At 43.4% G+C, this 20,617-nt stretch overlaps 1 long non-coding RNA gene across 1 annotated transcript in view; it reads left to right on the plus strand.

The window, feature by feature from the left end:
* The first annotated feature begins 12,398 nt into the window (after nt 1-12,398).
* LOC121027446 (uncharacterized) overlaps nt 12,399-20,617 on the plus strand; it is a 43,809-nt gene continuing 35,590 nt past the window's right edge. Inside the window, exon 1 of the long non-coding RNA XR_005788744.1 lies at nt 12,399-12,769. This is a non-coding gene — a long non-coding RNA (uncharacterized LOC121027446). The remainder of the gene's footprint in view (nt 12,770-20,617) is intronic.

A 20,617-nucleotide genomic window follows, 5' to 3' on the forward strand; every position in this document is an offset into this window, starting at 1 on the left:
GAGCATCTTAAACCTACTGGATTCTTTCTTGGGCTACTTGGTATGAGGAAAGCCCAAGTTCTTGCAATATGCTATCTTATGATTTCTGATATTAAGAAAGAGAAGACAAATTCTTTACACCTCTTCTTACCATTTCCCCCAAGAAGAGTTTTGCTGTTGTTTATTTTTCTAATTCTTTTTTTAAAAAGTCCATTTATAAGTAGTTTATTTTACTTTCTAATTTCATGCCAAATACCTGATCCATAGTAATGATGTATTTACTTAAACAGTGAACATTCATGATCCATCTTTATGAAAATGGTCAGCAGTACTTAGTAGTGAATACATAAGATACATTTTAATATAATTTCAACTCGTGTTCTATTAATTCTGAAAGTGACCACACTGGTCAAGCAGTTCACATTTTTGGTAGGATCTCAATAATTCACAGTAGGGTCCAATAGCAGCCTTAAGTTAGTAAAACAAAGGAACAAAACAGAGCAGTGAGCAGTGAGGGGAATGCCTCAAGAGTCCGTAAGGTATTCTCATCTTTGCTTGTCTATTCAGACACGTTGTAGGAAAATTTGGACAGTCTCAGCCAGGCCTGCCATTGATTTTTCAGATTTAGGCCTCAGTGACATGCTTCTAATACAATTTCATACTAGCTTTCAAACTAGGTGTCCACTCTTACTCCTTTCTCCCAGAGCCACACACTGACAAAAGTTAACATCCTGAAGTTCATTCTGGGGAAAGGAAAGAGTGTCCTCCCGCCCCCAAGGAATTTTTTGTTTGTTTGTTTGTTTGTTTTAATCAGAAGACCTTGGGGCGCCTGGGTGGCGCAGTCGGTTAAGCGTCCGACTTCAGCCAGGTCACGATCTCGCGGTCCGTGAGTTCGAGCCCCGCGTCGGGCTCTGGGCTGATGGCTCAGAGCCTGGAGCCTGTTTCCGATTCTGTGTCTCCCTCTCTCTCTCTCTGCCCCTCCCCCATTCATGCTCTGTCTCTCTCTGTCCCAAAAATAAATAAACGTTGAAAAAAAAATTTTTTTTAAATCAGAAGACCTTGAAAAAGGGTACTTTGAAGAGCTTAATTTGTTGGCCGTGTTAAGTAACAGTTCCTCTGCATGGTTTTTAACGTGGTATAAATTGGCTTTCTGCGGAATACTAGTCTCTCTCCCACCTGATCCTGCCTCTTCAATGAATATCTTTACTGGGGTTGAAACTCATAATGCCTTATGTGCTCACTCAGTTGTTGTTTGTTTGTTTGTTTGTTTTTCCTACGACTTGTTTTCTCTCACTGTCTCTATGTGTTCAGATTGTGTCAGATGCTGGTAAACCTCTAAGATTGTCAAGGAAATGCTTGAAAGTTGATTTGTCACAGTGCGAATTCATGATAAAATGTCTTAGTGTTATTTGGCTATGTAGTACATAGGAACGGAAAATAACTTAAATAAAGACATTTTTGTAATTTAAAATTGAGGCTTGTCCCTTATTCGATTGTAGAAATCATATTTATCTTTTGCATTTCTCTGGTGTTTTGCATGTTGTGTTGCCAAGGCTCTCCGTACTCTGCAGGAAGTAGGCTGCCTGGATCCTTCCACTTCGTGTCCAGCCTGTTTCTGCAATTGTGACTAATTATTTCCTTCCTTAATTCACTGCACTGCATCTACCTAAGGTGCCCCTGGAGTTTCATTTGGGCAATTAGCACATTAATATGTAATCTGGGGTGCAATTTCTGTGCATTTGCCAGATCAGATTGTACAATTGCTGTCCAGCCCAGCTTTCAGTAAATACTTTTATGGTCATGATCGTGGGTACTTAAAGGAATCAAAATGGTTCTCAGTTAGGATGCCTCCCCTTGTTAACCACGTACACACCAGGCTTATGGAAGCATTTTTTAGGAAAAGTGAATACACTTTAGGAAAAGTGAATACATAAGAAAACCATGATTGGTAACTTTTGAAGCTAATTTGTCATTTAACGTATTTTTCTATAGTCATCTATGACTCGTTATTTTACTGATGATCAACTGATAGTCCTTTGGAGAAAGACTATTGAGACTAGGAAGGATTCTGAGTTGGGGAGAGGCCCTGTGAATGTGGGCATCAGATTGTGTGTGAGCTCGAGAAATTTTGGACACAAGAGCAGAGAAATACAATAGAATAGACAGCTGGTGATTTCAGTGCAATCTGTACATACGAAAAAGGCTATCCACTGGTACCTTCTAATGTCCCATCTTCTGGTCCTTTCATTTATACAGAATAGTGAGATAAACACTGGAATTATATAAATTCATTCACTGTTGGTCAGGCTAGTAAGATATAAGCATTTTTGTTTGGGTGCAGAAGTATATAAGAGGAAAGTCACTGAAGGCAATTTTTGACTCAGTGGGGGTACTTACATGGTCATAGACCTCCATATTTCTAAATCTAAGTTTGAATGTTATCCTAAATATCCAAGTAGTAAAAAAAGTGAAAGGCTGAATTATTTTTGTGTGTAAATCTTTGAATGCAGGCTATACTTTACATTTCATATTTGAACAAAGCAACGTACAACCACATATAAGATTGGGCCCACAATAGATGACAGTTTTTTCAAAGTTAAAATATTTTGCATAAAAGACACAGCATGAAGCAAAGGTAATATTACCAAATGTAAACCAAATTGGCCATTCTGATTATTTTGATTTAGGGATTCCTGTTAGAAAGTTTGGGAACAAGTAGAAAATGGGCTCTCTCTTTAATTTTTTAATCTTTCAAGGAATTTATTTTATTCAACTCAAGCTACATCTAGACATCACCATTAAAAACAAAGTGTCTTAGTAGCAGTTATCAGGTAATAATAGATCTTGGGAAAAGCGACACAAAAGGGGTAGCATGTAAATTTTATGTTTTATATCTCCTCCACAATCTAAGAAAAAAATAAGAAACTTCTAGCAGTGATTTTGCTATAAAAAATTTTTTTTGTAACGTTTCTTCAATCTTCATTGCACAGGTTCTTGGGATTCCTTTCTGATTTCATATGGTCTTTGCGGAGTAATTTTGTTAAATCATACTCTAGGGGGCGCCTGGGTGGCTCAGTCAGTTAATTGTCCAACTCTTGGTTTCAGCTCAGGTAATGACCTCATGGTTTATGAGTTCAAGCCTCCTGTGGAGCTCAATGCCCACAGCGCAGAGCCTGCTTTGGCTTCTCTCTCTCTCTCTCTCTCTCTCAAAATAAATAAACATTTTTAAAAAATCATACTCTAACATTTGGACAGGGCTATTAACTGACAGCCTTGGGGCTACGAAGAGACATCATCCCTGTCCAAAGTGGTTCTGGGACGCACACGTTCCTTAGGGCTGCCACAACAAACTACCACACACAGGTGGCTTCCACAAACAAATATATCGCCTTACAGTTCTAGATCAAGATGCTAGCCGGGTTGGTGGCTGCTAAGGGCTGTAAGGGAAAATCTGCTCCACGCCTCCCTCCTGTCTCTTGGTGGTGTGTTGGCAATCTTTGGCAATCCTTGACTTGTAGATGGATCCCTGAATGTCTGCCTTCATCTTCATTTGGCGTCCTCCCTGTGTGTGTCTACCTCTGTGTTCAAACTTCCCCTTCTTATAAGGATTCCATCCTACTGATTAGGGCCCATCCTAATAATTTCGTCTTGATAATCTGCAGAGACCCTATTTCCAAATGCTTAGGACTTTATCATTCTGAGGATGTTGAAGAGCAAGAATTCCTGTTCTCTTCCAGGTCCCCGGCCTAAGAATCAAATTGATACGAGAAAAAAAAAATTTAGGAGAAAAAAAATGTTGATAGCATATGTATGGGGAATACACAGACTGGAAACTCCAAAGACAGTCAGGAAAAATGAGATCTGTATGTCATCATGAACTAAGGAGAAGAGGATAGAGGTCTGGGACTTTGAAGGGAAGGAATGCCATTCACAGGGCAATAAGACAAGCAGACGTTTAGTAATTAGATGTTTGCTCTGCCATATAGATAGGTCACTCAGATAAAATTTATCTGTTAATAACCCTTACTCTGGGAAAGACCGCAATTTATATTCTTCTATTTAGTTAAAGGAGGGGCAAAATTTTTCTCTTGAGCCTGCAGGGTCTCAACTCCCTTCAACTGAAAATAATCTTCATGCCAAAGTGGCCCATCTTGGGACAGCCTGTCCTTGGCCACTGCAGGGGACAACATTCAATCCATTACTCTAGACAAGATACTTCACTTTCTTGATAAAGCTATTATATTCCAGGTTTATTAGAAACAGAGAATTTGGAGCCCTTAAAGATTGGTTAGTTAGGAGGTTTTCAAATAGTGTTCCAAGAAACTCTAATGCTCCAACAAAGTATCTCAGGAGGATTCGGAGACTAGTTAGAGCTCCTGGTTTCATACCTGTTCCAATTACTATTGCCCTGTAACAAGCCATCCCAAAACTTGGTAGGTTAAGACAACTCTTTCATGATACTCCCAGATTCCATGGGTATGGAATTTGGAGGACATAGCAAAAACATATCAAACATAGCAGAGCATATCTCTGCTCCAGAGTGTCTGGAATCTCATTTGGGAAGACTCAATGGCTGGGAGCTAGAATCATCTGGAGTCATCTTCACTCCTACCTCTGGCATTTGCTTCTGGCTGTTGGCTATAACCTCAGCTGGTCCTCTCCACATAGCCTGAGCCTTCACACAGCTTGTCAGCTTCAGGGGAATCAGAGGCATTATGTGATACCCTAGGGCTCCGAAGAGACTATTCTAGTAGGCAGAAAGGATGCTGTATCACTTTACTCTTGTGACATCACTACTGCCATATTCTATTGGTTGAGACAGTTGGAAATCTTGCCCAGTTTAGGAGTAGGGGAGAGGGACTACACACCCCACCTTTCAATAAGAGGTGTGTCAGGATTGTAAGAATACGTGGAACAAAAAATATTGTTGCGGCATCTGTGAAGGTTACAATCTGTGACACTATCCACACCAGTCTCTTCAACCATTAAGCACCACCTCTCGCTGACACTCTAACATTCACTAGCAACTGTATATAATAAATACAGGATCCACAGAAGCCAAATAACACTGATAAATTGTACACAATCCTTTAGCAGATCCAATGATTATTAAAGAAAACCCGAAAACTGAGCCAGCTAATATTTCCTTCACCCCTTTCCTCTGTTTCTTCTTTTTTTGGACAAGCTGGGAGAGCCTGGCAGAGTTTGTTATGAATTTACTGCAAGGAAGTCATCATTTCATTTTATGGAATTGGATCTTAAGAAATCATCAACTTTTGGGGCACCTGGCTGCCTCTGTCGGTAGAGTACGCGACTCTTGATCTTGGGGTCCTGGGTTTGAGCCCCACGTTGTGAGTAGAGTTCACAAAAATAAATTGCACAGCTCTTAAAAATATTCTTTTTAATCGTCGACTTTTTGACGATTAAAGCAAGGTGCTTTCACAAAACTTTCCTGACTATCCTATGTCTCTCCCAATGTCAGCCAAAACTTCGTATGGTGCTGGGAGATGCACATGTACACGCACACACCCCTGCTCTGTGACTTAAAGCAATCGGAGGAAAAGTCTCATCAGAGTCTGTGTGGAAAAGTGGAGAGACCTGGGGCGACCCGCTAGCCATGTCCCTCTCTGCCGCCCCAGCCCAGCTCCCTGCCCTCCCCTCCGACGCACCCGCCCAGGGAGCCGCCCACCCCTTGCTTCGCAACAGCCTTGTCTTGTTACCTGGCATCCTTTCAGCTCAGGAGGAACGTTTAGGGTTGGGGAACGTTTTCTAGGAAACAATTACTCACGAGCAAAGGGACCAGAAATGTCCCAGAGATGTGCTCCAGCAGACAGGGTAAACTAATGACTCGCAGCTGGGCAGCCTGCCCCGTCGGGGCCGATGTGAACCGAGGGTGTGTAAGGCTGCCTCGGGATCGGTGCCCTCCCTCCAGCCTACTCATCGTCAAACCACGCACCGCGGGCTCCCCTGGCTCGTGTTCGCTCTCGTAAAATCCACCAGGGTGCTCAGTTCATCCGGAAAGAATAACTCTTCAATGGCATGCCTTCCTTCCGTCATAAGATTGTACCGCGGAGGTCAGCTGCAGTCGGAATGGGTCTTAAGACTTGGGTGAAATTGGTCATACTCTCCGCTCCACGCCCTTTGCAGCCCCTTGCCCTCCCCCACAACCTTGACAAATTTCCGGTATGTTTATAGTTTCAGGCCACCGCTCTGAGCCTCTGTTTCTGTGGAATGTCTTGCGCGCATCACCTCACCGTTCCAAGTGTTGGATCCCCCTTCCAGACCTGAAAGAGGAGTCGGCCCTGGTCCTTGACTTCCCCCAACACACACACCAGGCGTGGGTGCGTTTTGGAGACTCTAGTGGAGGTTTGGGGAGAGAGCAGAGCATTCAGGAGAGCCATGCAAGCCACTTTCCAGCCTCATAGTTGTAAAAGCCCTCAGCCTGTCCACGGAATTCTTCGACCACCCCCTCCCTCCCCCCCCCTTCTCTGCCCCACCCCCAAGCTCAAAGTCCTCGGTCCAGAGCTGGGCAGTTTAACTTTCTCTATTCTTCCGCCGCCTTCCTCTATCCACCTCCTCGCTCATCTCTTCCACCCTGGCAGCTTGTCCAAGATTTTCTCAGCACAATTCCGTTAAAAGGAATGCTGGTGTCTGCTGTTAAATTGTTTCATCAGCCAGTTTGCTACAAACCCTTGCTCTGGGCTGCACCTGACTATGCCTCCTGTCTTCTTCAACATTACCTGGCCTTTCTCCAACCCTCTGAATGTGCCAGATCTCCAAGTTTCATCCTCAGCCCTTTGTCCCCCTTTGGTCCTCCCAGGAACCCTTAGTGACCTCATGACTTTCAGGGCGACGTCGGCTGCCTTCCTATAGCAGCTCCCAGATCTGTACCCTTGGTTACCCCTGCTCTCTGCATCCCACTTCAGCAGCCTTCTGGGCATTTCCGCCTGTCCTGTCATCTCAGGTTGCATGTATATGAGAACAGCAACCTTATCTAAGCACAACTATTGGCAACAGCCTCCACAGGGTGCTGTCCCTCCATCCTTGCTTTCTCCTCTTCTCCACTGCTGGACTGGTTTTCCAGAATGTAATTCTGATCTTATTGCTTCCTCTGCTCAAAACCTTCTGCTGTCTTCTTAATACAGTCTGTAGACCTGAGCCTGTGTTTCAAGGTTTACCATAATCTAGGTCTGACCTACGTTTCCAACACAAGCCCCGGAATCCAGCGTGAATTCAAATCCTCTCTGTCCATTTACCTGATGCATAACCTTGGGACAGTGAATATAAACTCTTTGGTCTTTGTGTATGTTAAAAACATGCATATTTGGCCCCTCTCAGGAAATACTAAAATGTTATGTATCCCAATGCTGATAATACCTCAAATTATGTCCTTGCTAAACTGTAAATCTATTTTCACAGTTTATCACCGTCCTAGTCTCAATCAAGGTAAAGACAATCTGTGCTTGGAGCGCCTGGCTGGTTCAGTAGGTAGAGCATGAGACTTTTGATCTCAGGGTGGTGAGTTCCAGCCCCACATGGGGTGTAGAGATTACTTAAAAATAAAAACAATCTTAAAAAAAAAAAAAAAAGAAAAGATGGGGCACCTGGGTGGCTCGGTTGGTTAAGCGACTGACTTCGGCTCATGTCATGATCTCACTGCTTGTGGGTTCGAGCCCCGCGTCGGGCTCTGTGCTGACAGCTTGGAGCCTGGAGCCTGCTTCAGATACTGTGTCCCTCTCTCTCTGCCCCTCTCCCACTCGTGCTCTCTCTCTATCTCTCTCTCATAAGTAAATAAACATAAAAAAATAAATAAAAGACAATCTGTGCTCTTGAAATTCTACCAGTATCCTCAGCCATAAGTCATAGCTATTTGCAGGGCCTCTATGATATGACCTAAGGTTTAATAGCAAGAGAATACAATGAGGTGACTATGTAATCATATGTATAGTCAGCCAAGTGGATGGTTAGCTATATCCTGCAGCAGTTACTGGACTGTGAGGAGACATGGATGGAGTTAGGGAGCAATGACTTATTCCCTTTTCTCCAGGAGTTCAAATGCTGACAGGTAGTTGGAAATACAGGGGGTAAGGGCTGGAGCCAAAAGTCTTGCTGCCTCGTAGCATCTGAATTCAAGCCAGAATTGACCTCTCACCTGTGTCACTGTCCGGATGTGTGTATTGGAGCAAATCACTTAGCTCCTTGAGTCACAGTCTCCTCCTCTGTAAAATGGGCAGCAGGTAGGGGGTACCCCTCTTAAGCACTGTGGTGATGCTTAGGGTGTGATGCATACAATGTGCCCAGCTCAGCGCTTGCACTCAGGAGTTTTGCCAGTATCATGATGACTGTGGACTGAGCTCTGGGGAATGTAAGAAATACCATACAGTATTGTACATTTTCCAAAAGCCAACTCGTATTTGGACGTGCTAGGCGTTGTCTTCGAGGCAGTAAGCTTGTAGCTTTGGCCTCAAGGAGCCGGTGCATCCCAGGAGAGTCACAGGTGAGCAGTGCCAGGGGGCCACATGACGAGTGGTGTAGCAAGTGTGAAAGTGCAGTACTCTGGAAACACACGCTCTTTTTCCACTAACCACATTTACCGAGCACACTGCAGGTAGCAGACACTCTTCTAGGTGCTGAGGGATCAAAAATGAAGATGATCCTGCTTTGAAGCACTTTCTAATCCAATAGGAAAAGACAACCAAGTATTCAATAGCAATAATGTGTCACAAGAGCTCATGCTACACGTGAGGGCAAGGGTGCGGTCACATTCACCTGGTGACTGGAAAGCTTTCTGGGAGTGAACCTGAGCTGAGTCTTGACGCATGTGACCCCCCAAGCAAAAATGAGAAGACTGTGGGGAAAGAGCTTTTTGCGTGGGCACAGAAACCTGCAAGACCACCCAGTGTCATTGGAGGGCTTAGGGCCAGGGAAGAATCATGAACCAAGGCACTGATGAAAGGTGAAGATGAAGAGACATGGTGGAGCCACTGGCACGCGCCCTGCCCGTGTCACCCAAGCCCGGGGGCTCTTGGGCTTATCCTTCAGGCAATGGGAAAGGGCAAAGAATTTCAACCCATCCTCCTTTACGTTCAAAGCCCGGATAATCCTACCACATCTGAGAATTTCCTCCCTGTTTTCAAATCCTTGTAAAAAGAAAACACTACCATCTGGTCTTGCAGAAAACCAAAAGCTGCAAGGAGAAGCCAAGCATCGGCAGACTGACAATGCCCAGAGCAAACTTGGCTGTGCATAACGAGACTCACGAACAATGTGTTGCTTGAACTTGTCCTTGGCATTAGGACACCTCAGGGAAACCACCCAGAGGACTCATTCTCTGTCCCTGCCTCTTCCTCTTCTTTCACACCCTAGTTTCTTCCTTTGCTTTGCTGCCATTTTTTTTTTTAATAGCCCAGCTAATTGCAGGAAATTTGCCCTGTTGAGAGTTTGGAAAGTCATAAAGGAAACCACTCAATTAAATTGAACTCTGAGTGTAATTCTCACGACATAACTCGCCTCCTTCCTCTGCCCCTGCCCCTTAGGTTTTGGTCATTTGGAGGTGCCATTGGTTGATCTCAGGGCACACGAGGATGTACACACTTTGTATCTGCCACCCTCTCTGAAGCCCACTCCTGGGCGAGCCCAGGCTGCCTGTTTGAGTCATGTGGGCTGGATGGTCCAGACCAGGAGAAGTGGAAGAGGACGTGGCTCGGCTCAGCCAAGTGTCCCCGTCTGACCTCTTGCTCTTTTTCTGTCCCCAGAGGAAAGGTGGAGCTTTCCTGCCCACAGAACTTAATTTCCTTTTCCCGTTCTTTGCAACACTGCATTCCTGTCCTACCTCCTGGGGAGAATGGGACTTGGTGTATCCTGCGGACAGCACTCAATAGAATCCTTTTTTTCTCAAAACCGAGGCCTTTGATGGGCCTCCAGGGAAAACTACAGGTTGAAAAGCTAGAGGTCGTCCCCCTCCTCTGCTGGTACCATTTCTTAGTGTATTTCTCACTCCCTTGCCTCCCCCCAGGGTGAGGCTCAGAATCTGGCTGGACCCCAGTGAGCCTGCCACAGTGGGAGCATCTCTGGTCACCTGCCTTCTCCCCGACCAGAGCCTGGGAGCCCCTCCCTCCTCCAGTCGCTTTCAGACACAGAGGAAGCATGGCACCTCTGAGCATCACATCGTGCTGGCAGCGTCTGTCCAGAGGGACCAGGTGATTCAACCTGGAAGTGGCGGGAGTTCATGCCCCGTGGGGTTTACTTGAACCAAAGACAGAAAGGAGACCCCAGGGCGCTAGCAATATATTCTGCTCCCTTCGTTCCTCCTATGGATCATCCCTATGCTCAGCTGTTTGGTATGCCCTGCTAGAGCATCCCATGCTAGCAAGGGACTGGCTGTGTTGTATCATGAAGCTGTGACCAACCCATTAACCAGTATTCACTTTCCTCTTTCCCGGCCTTGATTGTCCTTTTCTCTCATTTTTGTAACCCTGCCATTGCACCTCCCAAAGAAGCATGAGCAGGTAAGTTTTGCCTCAGTCTGTTTTCTAGGGAACCCACTACCAGTGGCTCACTGACCTCAAAATAACACTCTGGACCCATTAATTTGGTTGCTTTGCTCCTAGGTCATCCTGGGCAGGTTTATATTCACCTCTGCCCATCATACTCTAAAACCCCAAAGGAAGGGCATTCTTTATTTCTGCACTGGAGAAATTCAGATCTACAGATCTCTAGAAAACACTTAGTCAGAAGGAGAACCATCCATCACAGCACTGTTAACGAGGGGGGTTGGGGGGAGACAGAAATAATCCAAGCTTCCAAAAAACAGTGATTTTTTTGAAATGGTACCTTTATAGAATAAAACACTAGATAGACATTAAAAGTTATGTTACAGGCATGTTTATTGCCACATTAACATTCATGATGTGTTAATCGAAAAAAATCAAAGTACAGTATGATCTCACTTTTGCAAGAAATAAAAATACATATATCTGTGATTTTAAAAATTGGGGGAAGTTACATGCCAAATACAAACAGAATATGTCATTTGGTAGTAGGATTATGAATGAGTTTTCCTTAAGTCCTTATATGTATCAGTATTTTTATTTTTTTTTTCCTCTAAAAAATACATTTTAATTTTTTTTTTTGGTTTTTGGGTTTTTTTTTTTTTTTTTTAGTTAAAAGGAAAAATGTATCCTGGGCCTGCTGCTCAAAAATGCACACTCTGCCAGCAACATGCTGTAACTTTAGAAGGAAAATGAGATGAAGACTCCAGAGAGACTCTGGAAGGCTAATAATAACAGTTAAGTTTTTATAGTATTTTATTTTGGGGTGAAAATTCTCAAGAGGATATGACTTGAAATTGTTCCAATGATACACATGTGTTCAAGTATAAAGGTCCTATGTCTATAGCTCTAACAAGAGAAAGGATCCATATTGCCATTGTAACTATCTTTTGTGAGGAAGCTCATAAAGAACACCCATGTATTTCATTATTATAGTTAATCATTGTACTATTCTTTAAAACATGGGCTGCTCCTTGAATACTTTTTGTGTGTGTGTGTTTTAATTCTTGAGAATTTTAAAGAATAACCCATTGCATTTGCACAGGTTGGGGCAAATGGTGGGCAGTCCATATGGTCCACTAAGCTTTGTCTGTTTCCCAGACACTATGCTGGGTCCTGGGGAATATGGAACTGAAGACGTGTATTCTTCCCTCGACGTGTTGGTAGGGGACATGGACCAGTGAACTGATGTCTGTGGCTGATAATAGTGGGCATGCTGTGGCCGGAGTTCTGTGAGCCACAGAAGGGCATGCCATCCAGACTCGAGATATGAGTGGTCAGGAGACACTTCCCCAGAGCAGGTGACATCTGAGCTGTATGTTGAAGGATGTGTGGAAATTAGCCAAAGAAAAGGAGAAGGGCCTTCTAAGCGTCAGCTCAGAGAAGTAGAAGGGAGCACACCCAGGGACTGGAAAAAGCGAAATCTGTTGATCAGTGCTATCTAGATGGAAAAGTTCCATACCTCTGCTGTCCAAAACAGGAGCCACAAGATAACATGTGGCTATTGAACAAGAGAACTGAATTTTAATTTTCTTTTTTTTTTAATTTAAATTTAAATAGCCGCATGTGGCTACTGTATTTTTTACATCACTTTATTGAGGCATGCTTTGATGTGATTTAATGTGGGGTCCTGGAGCAAATGGTCAAGAAAGAACTCTTGAGATATTTTCGGTACAAAAAAGGTGGTTTTTTTAAGGCACAGGGATAGGAACCAAGGGCAGAAATAGCTGCTAGTTTTCTGTTGGGGTAGAGACAAATAAGTTCCCAAAAGATTTTCATGGGTTAGAGAGGCCTTACAGGATGCTGGAGACCTGGCTATCATCAAGCTAAGATTGCTTTTTGCCTTTAGAAAAGCATTAAGACAGTTGGGAGTTCCTGGAGGAATGTCCTACTCTGCCTGTCCCAAGTATTTGTCGATGGGCTGCAAGTTTTAAGGAAATTTAATTTTACTACGTTTCCTTTTGCCTTTGTTCTCCACATCATGATTAACATACCAAAAAATTGTACAGAATCAATACAACTTGATAAGTTCGGAGGTAAGTATATACCTGTGAAATCATCACCACCATCTATGCCCTAAACACCTCCATCGCCTCCAAGGGTTTGCTCCTGCCGTCTTATTTATTATTATTCTATGTGTGTGATAAGAACACTTCACGGAAGACCTACTCTGGCTACAGTATTGAACAGCACAACAGCGGTGAGATCTGCTGCTAGATCTTTTACGTCATTTTTTTCTGGTAAGTTTCATTTTCATTCTAAAGGTGAAAAGGAGCCACTGCAAAACTTCAAAACAGAGTAATGATATGAGGAGACTTAGAAGAAGAAAGATTTCTTGCAAATTTGGAAGCAAAGTAATTTGGCCAGTTTTTAGTATGTGTTCATTTTCCATGACTGTCGTAGAAAAGGTGACAGAAAGGAAGCATGTAAAACAAACATTGCCATAAAATTCAACTTTAGAAATGGCCTGACAGTGGAAAAGAACAGTTAGCTACCCACAGACCAATCAGTAGATGAGAGCCATCACAGTAGGAAATTGAATACATGGTATGACGGACCATTCCCCAGAGCCCACAAACAAATGGCCAATTAAATGCATAAAACAGTGCTCAACCTCACTGGTATTCAAAGACATTTCAATGAAAATGAGATTCCCATTTTCAACAACCAAATTAGTAAAGCTTTATTTTGAAGATGGTATGTTGTTGAAGATGTAGATAAAAGTCTTAAAAGTCTTTAAGAGAATAAATGTATGCATCCATTTTTCAGTCTTTTAGTAAAAGACGTGAAAATGTTTAAGCCCTGTCAGTGAGATATTCCATATCTGGGAATTTGCCATAAAGAAGCAATTAGGGATTCTTGAAAAGATTTATGCACAAGGCTGTCCATGTCTGTGTTATATACAACAGTGAAAAAAAATGACAACAACCTAACTGGAATTCCCAATAGATTTATTAAATAAATTTTAACACATCTATACAACTGAGAACCACATAGACATTAAATGTCCTATTCCATATGAATACTTAACTGCATGGGCAAAATGTGTGTGATATATTTTTTAGTGGCCAAAAAAAAAAAAAAAAAAGCATCCCTATTGGAATGTAAGCTTTCAGTTGAATATTAAAAAAATCATATGGATTAAAAAAATACTTGAAGGATGTTCACCAAAATATTACGAAATTGATCACTTAGTAGTGTGATTATAGGTGATCTTTATTCTCTTCTTTGTTTCTCTGTATTTTATAATTTTCTACAGTGAAAATCTGTGACATTTAAAAAAGAAAAGGATTTTTTTTCAGGTTGAGGTTCTTAATTATGTAGATAGTGTTCAGTTATAACAGAAGTAATTTGAAGTATGTAACTGCCACACTTCTGTTCTATGAGATAAAAAAATTGTAAAGCGGTGGTAAGCATTTGCCAGTCTAGACTTGTGGACAGCAGAGCTGTTAAAGAAGGCCAAGTGACTTTGGAGTCCTTTCCAGAAACTCTTTCCTGCTGCTGGGAGCAGCTGAAGTGCCTTAATCAAGATAAAATGTTTCAACCAGAGATAATTATGTATATGAAGATGATTTTGCAGCCAGATATGTGGACGGTTTATATAAATAGGAGGGGGATTTTCCCCTCGTTAATTCTTCCTAGTATTTTAACCCTGATGTATCTAGAAAAGAAGAGAGGACAAGAGCAAGGAAAGCTTCCACCAGAGACTAAACAACCAGAAACTTTAGCTAATCAGAAATTCTTCTGCCTTCGACTTTTAAGAGAGAATGCAAACTCTCAAGAAAGTGACTGTAAATTGAGAATTTCTCATAACCAACTTTCAGGATATTTCTTAAGGCTTTGCCAATTCAGACTAGTCTCCAGACTTTCTACGTCAGTGTTTGTCATATCCGATGAAAATAATTCCTAGTGGTGAATCTGAAATTCCAGAAAGATTTTTATTATCAACTAAAACAGATTAAATGATGTTCTGTATACTCTGTATATACGACTTCCTACACAGAAGGAAGGGAAGGAAGGAAGGAAAGGAGGAAGGAAGGGAGAAAGAAGGGAGGGAGGGAAGGAAGTGAGGGAGGGAGGGAAGGAGAGAAGGAGAGAGGGAGAGAGGGAGAGAGAGAGGGTGACTACATATACAGACTAGGAAGAGTGGACTCCATCCAAGCCTCACATGTCGGCATCAGCGATGTGGCTTCCAAGGGCTTGGTACATCTCTGTGTAGCCTGGACAAATGTCTAGTATCCTACTCTGCCTGATAATTCCCTGGAGGGGTGAGAGTCCTGCCCCCTTACATCCTCCCTTCTCCTCTCGCTGGTCTTGGAGGCTCATAGATTTCTCCCATGGAGAGCACAGCCTCTGTCAGTAAGGGTCAGGGGTGAACTTCATCACTCAGGCCAGGTGGAAGGTCCAGAAATGGCAGGGTGACCTGGTGGTTCCATCCTTGGGAAGGGGATTGGGGTTTGCTGTTTGTGTATTTAAGCCGTATCATAGGTACCGCACTTTTCCTTATTGTCTGTGTACGTATTAACTTTTTTTGTTTAGGATGTTTCCCCCATGCCAAGGTTTGTTTACATTTTTTTGCAATGTTGAAATGATTCAGGTAATTCTTCTTCCAAAAAAAAGCCATTTCCTGGCTGTGCGATTCCTCCCCCGCTGCCAGTCACTTCTCATACCTTAGTGTCACAGCAGGAACCTTCCTCTGCTCCTGAATCTCCCAGCTCTTCTGGGATTAGCTGATGAACTGTCTAGGCAATTCTGCTCACACATTTCACTTCTCGTTGTGTTTCGTGACAGGAATGATTTCCGTTTTGACCTTTGGAAACTTCATTAATTAGCAATGACTTCTTCATCTCCTCTGGTTCTGGCAGACACTTAGCGGGAAAAGAAGAAAAAGCCATCTTCTATTTTCAAAGTGACTTGGGTGGATATTGGGGTTTGGGCCTAGAAGGGGAGGTAGAGGTTAGTCAATGACAGAAATGGCAACTATGGGTCTCGGCAGATTATTCTCACAGAGTTACTATTATGTGACCCAGCCTGCGTGGGGCGGGACCGGGGATTTTTTGGGTCTCAGTATGAAAGGAAAAACAAGGACAGATCTACTTACATTATTTTTAAGTGTATTTTAAACATCTACATTTAATAGATGCTAGGACACAGGCAGTGCAAAATGAATGAGCAATTTCACATTTTTGAGAACTCAATTTAGTAAATCTAATCCTGCCTCAGGGGGCAGCAGGACTCATAAGTACCCCCTGCCGGTTTTCCTGTGGTTATAAATAAATACATTGGAGAATTCAAATGTACGGTGTATAGTATTAATCTAAACTCCACGGAAGCCAGAACTTGTCGGTATCCCCAAGGCCTAGAGCTTAGCACATAGATGATGTTCAATGAATATTTGTTGAATGAGATGAGCAAATGAATGTGGATAATTTATGTGATCACTCCTACCTTAAATTGTTTCCTCTGCACTAGTTGATCACCTGTGACCTTGTTTCCAAATCATGCCTCTGATCTCTGCCTTTGCCTGAGGAAATGACTAGTATCTCCTCTTGGATGAATAACTCAGCTCTTACAACTACCTGAAAGGTTTTTTTTGTGTTTTTTTTTTAATGTTTATTTTTGAGAGAGACGGAGACAGAATCCGAGTGGGTTAGGGGCAGAGAGAGAGGAAGACACAGAATCCAAAGCAGGCTCCAGGCTTCGAGCTGTCAGCACCAAGCCCGACACGGGGCTTGAACTCACAAGCTGTGAGATCATGACCTGAGCCGAAGTTGGACGCTCAACCGACTGAGCCACCCAGGCGCCCCTGAAAGTAGTCCTTTTAAGCAAGCCTGCATCCTGATGGACCACCCAGCTTCTTCACTGCGCCTTCTGTCTGTACGTGGAGGCTGGTGCGGTTCTGTGGGCTTCTGTGAGTCCACTCCCCTCTGGGGCATCTCCTATCGGCAAAATGAGGGCAAGGGATTTGGTGGGGGAGAGGGGCAGATTCCTTTCTGAAGGTGAGGAGAGCCCTGACCCTAGGGCCAATTTATCTACTTAAATAGAGACCCACAAAAATATTTTAATCTTAATTTCTTTTCAAATTCTAAGGAAAACGAATATCATAATGCTTATATAATAATGGTTCTAGCCTGGACTATATTCATCTTTATACCGACACAGTTATAAATTATAATTTTTAGGGGCACCTGGGTGGTTCAGTCGGTTAAGCATCCAACTTTGGCTCAGGTCATGATCTCAGTTTGTGGGTTCAAGACCCACATGGGGCTCTGTGCTGACAGCTCAGAGCCTGGAGCCTGCTTCAGATTCTGTGTCTCCCTCTCTCTGTGCCCTCCCCTGCTCACTCTCTCTCTCTCTCTCTCAAATATAAATATTTTAAAAATATATAATATAATATAATATAATATAATATAATATAATATATATAATTTTTAATTCTTTCTTTAATGAAGGAAAGTGCCCATGGTGGAAAAAAGGGAGCAGGGCCCACGAAAGTCCTAGCGTGGCCCTGGGTGTCCTGAGCAGAGCAGCAGAATTAGCTTAAGCTTTGTGCTGCCCAGGAGGGTGTCCTCCCCTCAGACTCTTTCCCAGAGATAAGCAAGCTCTTCATGGAGGAAGGCAAACCGCCACATGGAGGCTAGGACGCTCTGTAACTTGCCCAGCCTCTAATTAGCTGTACCCTCTCCCCTCACTCCTGGACCCCAAGTAAGGGACACGCAGCACGATCCCATTGTTTCTTCTCTCAAGTAAGGTAAACCCCAGTGTGACTTCCTCCCCTGACTCTCAAGTAAAGAAAGCTGGTCAATGACTTCAACTCCTTTTCCCTCAAAAGTCAAGCTCAAGCATGACCTCCCCTCAAATCCAGCAGGAGCAGGCATGATGTCACTCCCACCCTCATGCCTCTCTCCCACCCGCCTGGCGGATGACACATTTCCACCCCGACTGCTTCTCAGAAGTGGCTCTGCCCGAAGGTGTGGGTGTCTGGCTGGCCGCTGCTTCCTGCCAGCCGCGGGGCAAGCCCACCAGGCTGGAAGGCAGCTTGCAGTCTATGACATCACTGTGACTCAGCACTCTGTGGCAGATGAGAATTTATTCAAGGCTCAACATTAAATAAGGAGTTTTCAGGCAAGTCTGGAGGACAAGCTGAGCCAACTTAGGATGAGAAACTAAAAAGCAAAAGGGGAAATCCAGGGCTGAGAAATTCCTAGAAACGAAATCATAACCTTGGACAGGAGGAGAAGGTGACTTGAGCTACTAAGCAGGGATGACCTCAGACCTGCAGCGGCTCATGGGCCTGCAAGCACACAGGAACCCGACCACCTGTCTGTGTCCCCTGTGTGCCTTCTGACCTCCTCTGCAGGCTCTGGTACCTCCATCTATGAGGGACAGCGGCAAGCTCCCAACAGACATGGCAGTCCAGGTATGCACGGGGGACTCAGCATCTGGCGAGTGATATGATTTGAATCTGCAGCCCAGATTTAATTCACAAGAAAGAAGCAAGACATGGAAGGAGTTAACCTTATAAATAAAAAGTCTGGTGGGATGTGGACAGTCAGGGAGGCTGTACATGTGTGGGGCAGGGGGTATATGGGAACTCTCTGTACTTTCTGCTCAGTTTAGCTGTGAACCTAAAACTGCTCTAAACAATCCAATAACTTTTAAAAATTGGCTAAGGGCACCTGGGTGGATTCTTCAGTTAAGCGTCTGACTTCGGCTCAAGTCGTGATCTCACGGTTCTTTGGTTCAAGCCCTGCATCAGGCTCTGTGCTGACACCTCAGAGCCTGCAGCCTGCTTCACATTCTGTGTCTCCCTCTCTCTCTGCCCCTCCCTTGCTCACATTCTGTCTCTCTCTGTCTCTCAAAAATGAATAAATGTTAAAACAAATTTTTTAATTGGCTGAAATTTCTTTTTAAAACCTATTCTATGGCCACAGAACCCTGCCTAGCATCATGCAGAGGTTGATCCTAGCTCAAGAAGAAGACTGGGCAGAGAAAGACAAGTATCATATGACTTCACTCCTATGAGGACTTTAAGAGACAAAACAGATGAACATAAGGGAAGGGAAACAAAAATAATATAAAAACAGGGAAGGGACAAACCATAAGAGACTCTTAAATATGGAGAACAAACAGAAGGTTGCTGGAGGGACTATGGGAGCGGGGATGGGGTAAATGGGTAAGGGGAATTAAGGACTCTACTCCTGAAATCATTGTTGCACTAAATGCTAACTAATTTGGATGTAAATTAAAAAAAAAAAAATTTAAAAAAAAAAAAAAAGAGGAAGAGTGGGTAAGCAGGCCGGCTAAGCCATCGTGATGAGAGGAGCCATAGGAAATGTAACCTTTTCTCTATCTCATGCCTTTGGCTGATCCCTCATGTTACAATTCCTTAACTGTGTACAACTGCTTTGCATTCTACAGCTAGGAAGAAGGCCATAGCAAATACTTCTGGGAGAGACAGACTCCACCATATGAATAGCTAATAGATCAATTTTTGCAAGATAGTTTTTACATCCTAAGCCTCAGTTTCTTCACCTGTAAAATGAAGATAACAATATCACGTGACCCAAGAGATGTCCTATGGATCAGTCTTCAGGAAATCTTCATCTAGAAGAGTCACACCCTCCCTTCCTGGGTCCTCACCAGTACAACCTAAAGCCCTTCCTCATTTTGCTTTTCTACAAAGCATTTCCCATCTTCTCCATATCATACATTTTACCTTTAAATTTCTCGTTATCTTTTTATGACATGAGCCGAAGTAGGACGCTTAACCAACTGAGCCATCCAGGCACCCCTTCATATTTCCTTTTAAGCATCAAGTGAAATACTGGAAGTTTTTAATGCCTGTATAGTTGCATAATGCCTATAGAAGGTATAGTTGGCCCACACCAGATTCTGCTCTAGGAGTCAAGAAGAGGTGCACCAGCTGGCTAACGTGCACATGTACATTATTTTAAAGACTCTCTGGTGTAGACACAATGAACCATCCTTATACAGTGGCCCTTCGATTTATTTAACTCCCTGTTGGCTCTGCACTGACAGCTTGGAGCCTGGAGCCTGCTTCGGATTCTGTGTCTTCCTCTCTGTCCCTCCTCTGCTCATGCTCTATGTCTCTGTCTCTGTCTCTCTCTCTCTCTCAAAATAAATAACATTTTAAAAAAGAAAATATGAAGAATTGTCCAAAAACCAACTCCAGTTAGCCACCCCACAACACCATTACCAGGAGGGTACCAGGCTATGAGGATCAAAGCAGAAGCTCAGAGGGGCATCAGAGCAAGTTTGGAAGTACTAAAGCAGGCAGAACTGAGCTGCAACAGGCAGCAGGAAAGAATCATCTTAAGTAGATATTAAGTAGATAGCAGGGCATCCTGATAAGGCATGTTCCCCTTATACAAGCTCATGGAGTATGTAAAGCCAAAATCAATCAACAATCTGCCTTCCATCTTGATGGGAAGTTGGTTCTTTCAAAATACACTTACATTGGGGCAACTGACTCTCTCTCTTCCAAAAATAAATAAACATTAAAAAAATTAAACAAAACAAAACAAAATGCACTTGCATTGCCTCAGTTCCTATAACACACACACACACACACACACACACACACCAAATCCTTCTATAGCAAGCTCAGTTTTTTTTTTCCTTTTCTTTTTTAATGTTTATTTCTTTTTGAGAGAGAGAGAGAGACAGAGTGTGAGCAGGCGAGGGGTAGAGAGAGAGGGAGACACGGAATCCGAAGCAGGCTCCAGGCTCCTAGCTGTCAGCACAGAACCTGATGCGGGGCTCGAACTCAGGAAACATGAGATCATGACCTGAGCCAAAGTCTGACGCTTAACTGACAGAGCCACCCAGGCGTCCCTCAAGCTCAGTTTTCTTATTGAAATGCTCTGCTGACCCTCAAAAGGGAAAGCAGAAATTCTTCAAAGTCATGATGAAGGTCCTGTTGTCTTGATGCCTTGAAATGACCAGTGTGCAAGTATTTGGTTTCTTCGTCTCAGCTCCTTCCCTCACATGGAGGTCCACCCAAGCTCCAGACAGGAAGGACAGGAGCTGAACTAGTTGTGGGAAGTCTGCGAAGTCCAGCAGAC

The sequence above is a fragment of the Herpailurus yagouaroundi genome, unplaced genomic scaffold, assembly GCF_014898765.1.
Source record: "Herpailurus yagouaroundi ecotype Mexico unplaced genomic scaffold, PumYag 77, whole genome shotgun sequence".
Lineage (NCBI taxonomy): Eukaryota > Metazoa > Chordata > Mammalia > Carnivora > Felidae > Herpailurus > Herpailurus yagouaroundi.